Consider the following 5,662-nt stretch of genomic DNA (forward strand, 5'->3'; position numbering starts at 1 on the left):
TTAATTAAATGAAATTTTACCAATATACCATTCAAACTATAGGTATATAAACTTATTAGTTGTTGTAGTTTATTTTCTTTGACGTATTGTGATTGATTATTTATGATATTGAGATATGCTTCGATTTTGAATGATTATTTGTGATATAATTACTCATTAGTTTTGAATTTTATATTTAAAATATTTATTTGCTTGTTTTTCCATAAATGTTTTTCCTTCATTTTCCTTCATTTTTTTTGAGGAATTTTGACCCGTTTAATAAACATATCGGGTTAGTGTTGGCTCATATAGTCAGATACGTATGAGTTGACACGTCACAAACCCCTAATACTCGAACACAAATTGCCACCCCTAGTCATTACTAGGTGCTACATTTTGTGAACCATGCTTACAGGCCGCAAAGATGGGCTAGAGGGTCTTAAATAATTTGCTCTCATCACACAAAAGTCATTTGATTACAACTTTGGGGATATCAAAAACTATAGCCGGCCTTTTACTAGACTGAAATCCATAATTTTGTTAGGAAGCGCCATTGTTTCGTAAGGAACGATTATCAAATTCTCAAAAGGATCAGAATTTGGGTCTTCATCTGTTGATTTAGGCAAATGTCCAGCAACTGCTTCATCATTCTTTTCCAATCCACCAGTGGATAATGAAGCTTCAGTTGTATCTGCCTCGACAAGTTCTAATCCAACTTGAATCTCACCATTGGGTAGAACATGAGATGGGTCACCAGAATCTGTAGTTTCCCTCCATTCAACCTAATCAGGTTGTTTATCAGTTTCAGCGTGTCTTGTTTCTCTTAGAGTTATCAAGATGTGTGGTGTCTGTAGACGACTAAATTTCTTTAGTTCGAAATAAGTCAAACAAGTAAAATAGATTCACAAATAAGAATTTGTATTGATGAATGTGTGGTACAATTCTCTGTGATTACAAAAGAGTGATCCCTTGATTCGATCTCCTTGAAAGATTTTTTGATTAGAATTGTGGTAATGTGATCTTGATTCGAACACCAAATATACTTCAATTTGGCTAAAGGATGGATCGAAGACCTTTGAAACGGAATTACAATGAATCTCTGGCTATGAGCTTGTTAAAAATTCTTTGTTCTTCACGTTCTTCGTGTGTTCTTTGTGTGTTCTTCTTTTCTGAAGGTTTGTGGTGGAAGTTCTTCAAGGCTTTAGAGGCTTGAATCCTTAGAGCTTCGTTCATTTATGGTGTGTTGAGGTTCCTGAAGGCTTTCGAGCTTAATTCCAGTGACCTTTGAGATCTAGACAAGTAGTTTGGATGATTCTGCTTCGAATGTTCTTCGTATTTGAGGTTGAAGTTATTGAAGTTCCTGGAGGCTTCAGGGCTTGATTCTGGTAGAGCTTCTATACTTTGAAATCTTCTTTGATGCTGCTTGTGCTCTAGATGGCTTGGTCTCTCCTAGAGTTTCTGGAGGCTTTTTAGCTTGATTCTAGTGACCTTTGAGATCTAGGAAGATGATTGGATGATTTCTCTTCGAATGTTCTTTGTATTCGAAGTTGAAGTTCTTGAAGTTCCTGGAGGCTTCAGGGCTTGATTCCAGTAGAGTTTTTGGATTTCTGAACTCAAGATGTCTTCGTGTCTGTCCTCCAGATGTCTTAGTGTCTCCGACCTCCCATCCTTTTTAAATGTCTTAGGAAGACTTCTATTTATAGGAGTTTAGGAGTGGGTGAGTGACACGTGGCAGAGTCTAATTGGTGACACATGCCACAGCCTAGTTATTCTGCTTATGTCATCGCTTACACATGCTGGATTGCTTGTGTCATTGCTTACACGTGCAGGGCTGCTTATGTCATCGCTTACACATGCTGATGCGTTTCATGTCTCTATTTCAATGACACTTGACAAATTTCTATTGATTTTTGAATAGTGATAGCGAAACCTAGCAGCAGTACGTGGCGCTTTGTAATTGGTTGTATTCTGTGGACTTGGTAATATGATGTGTCAGCTTGTGATAGGTCAGAAATTTTCCCTCTCTACAAATGCCCCCTCAAGACTCGTTCATGCACACAGTTTTGGAGTGTGGTGAGTGAATAAGTCTTGAAAATGAATTTTTATACTTGACTTTTCAAGTGAAGTAGTTAAAGGTGGTGGAGCTTTTAGCAGGATGAAGTAATTTCAGAAAAGTAGACCCACCCATATGAAAGGCTTTGTTGAGACCGAGAAGGGGTCTGTGAGTATTTGAATGTACTTGTGTGACCAAGCCTTCTTAGTAGAGGTTAAGTCGAAGTAATTTCAAGAGAGTGTTCCATGGTACCTAGAGTGGGTTGGTGAGGCTGAAAGTTATTTGCAAGAAACTGGATGTATTTGCAAGATTGAATCATTTCATTAGAGGTTAAGCTGAGGTAATTTCAAAAGAGTATTTTGGATCATTGGTGGCGATCATTGGGTGTAAAAGATGGAGAAGAAGTGAGAATGTTGGCTGGGTACAGGATGCAGAGTCATGGGGCTAGCCTTACATTTTTAAGAAGTCCAGGCGAAGTTATTTCTGAAGAATATACTTTGGATTACAGCAAGGACATGTGGGAGAGTGGTTGAATGCGCATGTGTCATTGTTTCACTCAGGTTAAGTTGAGGTAATTTCAGAAGCTTAAGGATTCTGGGTATGCTGATGTTGGTGGTGAAGAAGATGGCGATCAAGCAAAGTGAATGGGTGAAACACACGCCACCCTGTATGCTGAATGAGGTCCGACAGCAAGTCGTTGAATGCGCCTGTGTAATTGGACCATGCTGACAGACATTAAGTTGAAGTAATTTCAGAAGTATATTTTCTAAAATTCCTCAAGCTGAACTTAAGTTGGAGTAATTCCAGAAAATGTGTTTTGAGGTACTAGCAACGATGACCTTTGGGCCCCACGCTAGTGGAAACATGGAATGAGGCTTTGGCGACCATTTACTGACACCAAAGGCTGATTTTCGATGAGCTAGTACCTTGGAAGTCATTGTAAGTGTTGGATGGGAGACAATTTGTAGGATACCCCAACACCTTTCACCACCTTCACCTAATGCCACTTGCTGGGAAAGTACAACAAAATGAAAGGTGGTGCTAACTTACGATCTTGGCTTTAGAAACCAGCCAAGTTGCTGTTTGTTCCGAACGTCTGCTTCTAATGGGAGACCAAGTAGTTGGAGAGAGACTATAGGAGCCTTGATCTTAAGAACAGATGTCTCTGCTTGACTTAGATTTCCTGGCCAACCAAGTCCAAGGAAGCATGGAACGACAATATAGACCTTGTTATGAGTAACTTTATGAACAAATGTGGTCATTAAGTGGGGAAACAAAATTTGTTTGGATCCTAAAACAACGATGATGTTGTGAGAAGGGTTTCTACTGAACCATGAGGGGGTTGATTTAAAACTGATTATGAAGCGATTTTGGTTGCAAGGTGTTGAAAATGATGAGGTCATAGTGAGAAATGGCTGTGAGAAGGAAGATTTGAAAATTTGAAAGAAGCAAATCTTCATTTCATGATTCAGTGTATTTTTTTTGGTGAGTTTTGATGAATCCGACCCTTCTATTTATAGCAGAGAGATGAAGAATGGTAGTTGGGTAGTTGAGAATGGCAGATGAGACCTTTTGGTGAGAATGGTGGACGAGAACGGTAGGCACTGAATGAGAATGGTAGGTCTGAGATTGGTAGGTACCGAACGAGAATGGTAGGCTGGAGTAGTGTCCCAATGCAATTTCAAGTTCGAGACACACTTATGAGAGCTCATCTGTTCTTTGACAGGGAAGTCTTGATGAAGTCTGGAGGATAATTTTGAGAGAATCCAGACTAAATGGATGAATCTCAAATTTTGATCTTGGGAGCTTAAGTTTTGGACACTGCTAGTACTTTGGAGAAGTGGGTTAGATTGGTGATCTCCAAGTTCAAAACAAATAAGCGGATTACAAAATCAGAATCTTTGTGAAAATCTGAATAGGATAAGCTTTGCTTAGACATCTTGATTCTTGGTCAAAGTTCACATCAAAGCCAACAGCTGTAGAATCACACTATTTGAGCAATTTTGGATTCTCAAATAAATAAATAAACCCCAAAATTGGAACGTACGTGAAAAATTGGGCAAGACAGGTCCTTATTGAAAATTTTGACTTTTGGTCAAGATTTGTGCAAAAGTCAACTTTCTAGAAATTGGACCGAGCAATTTCCAAGTCTTGGTTGAAGAAACGGATCCCAAAATTGGAATGTACACAAAAAATTGAGTGGGACAGACAGGCCCGTTTTGAAAATTTTGACTTTTTTGTCAAAGTCAAAGGTCCAACTTGGTCAAAGCATTTTTTTTTTCTTTTTTTAATTTCAGGCGGTCCAGATCTGGGTCAGATGAACAGGTCAAACAGGGTCAAACCGGTTGGTAGAGGATGACATAAACAGTGACATCACACGCCTGCACTTGGCGCGTGGAAGCGCGTGTGGTGCATGCACGCGCATTTGGTTCTAGTGGTGGCATCAGTTTCGTAAAAGTTTTGTCAGATATGCGCAGATTTGAATGGGAAATCCATGGGTTTTTGAGAATTTGTGGCAGCGCGTGGCTGGGTATTTGGGCTTGGAAGTTTCAGGTTTGCTGGATCGAAGGTCATAGAAGACTCTTGTGGGTTGATTTTTGTGACACCTTGTCAGAAGTTTTTAGAAATCCGAAAGAGAAACCAGTGGACATTGTTGGACTTGTTGCCATCTTCTTGTTTGTTCAAAGTCCTTAGAAGATTTCTGTGAGTTGATTTTTGTGACATCTTGTCAGAGGATTTAGAAATTCGGAAGAGGTGACGGTAGGCATTGTTGGACTTGTTGTCATTTTAGTCTTCTCTATTCTGACAGTGTTTGACATCTCGGGCTTTCAAGGTCAGTAATACAGTTAGTTTGAACACTCAATAATGCTAGAGATACAAATAATTTTACAAACTGCTAATGTGGTAAGTAGTCGTTGGTATGAAAAAAATGATATTAATGGTAGGCCTAGATACAAACCAACAAGAGGTTGACCACATCAACATTTTGTAAAAAATATTGTAAAATAATTTGTGGCGATAGCATTACTCTTGAACAATATGCGGTCTAGAACTTCATTCAAGGTCTAGTGCAATAGTTTCTTGACATGTTATTCTTTGCAGACCTATAAGCATTTTCTGAGGTCTAGCGCAAAATTCTTTTCTAACAACATGATCCATTTATGGATACTTAGTGCAGTTTTTTTTTTTTTTTTAACTTTGAGTGCATTTGAGTTGCAAAGTCTGAATTTACAAGAATTTATGGACGATTGAATTTGCGGGCGTGCCAGAATTTGTGGACGACTAAATTTCTTTAGTTTGAAATAAGTCAAACAAGTAAATAGATTCACATATGCGAATTTGTATTGATGAATGTGTGGTACAATTCTCTGTGATTACAAAAGAATGATCTCCTGATTCGATCTCCTTGAAAGATTTGTTAATTGAAATTGTGGTAATGTGATCTTGATTCGAACATCGAATATACTTTAATTTGGTTGAAGGATGAATCGAAGACCTTTGAAACGAAATTACAATGAATCTCTGGCTATGAGCTTGTTAGAAATTCTTTGTTCTTCACGTTCTTCGTGTTCTTTGTGTGTTCTTCTTTTCTGAAGGTTTGTGGTGGAAGTTCTTCGGGGCTTTAGAGGC

Source organism: Castanea sativa, chromosome 5 (assembly GCF_040712315.1).
Source record: "Castanea sativa cultivar Marrone di Chiusa Pesio chromosome 5, ASM4071231v1".
NCBI lineage: Eukaryota > Viridiplantae > Streptophyta > Magnoliopsida > Fagales > Fagaceae > Castanea > Castanea sativa.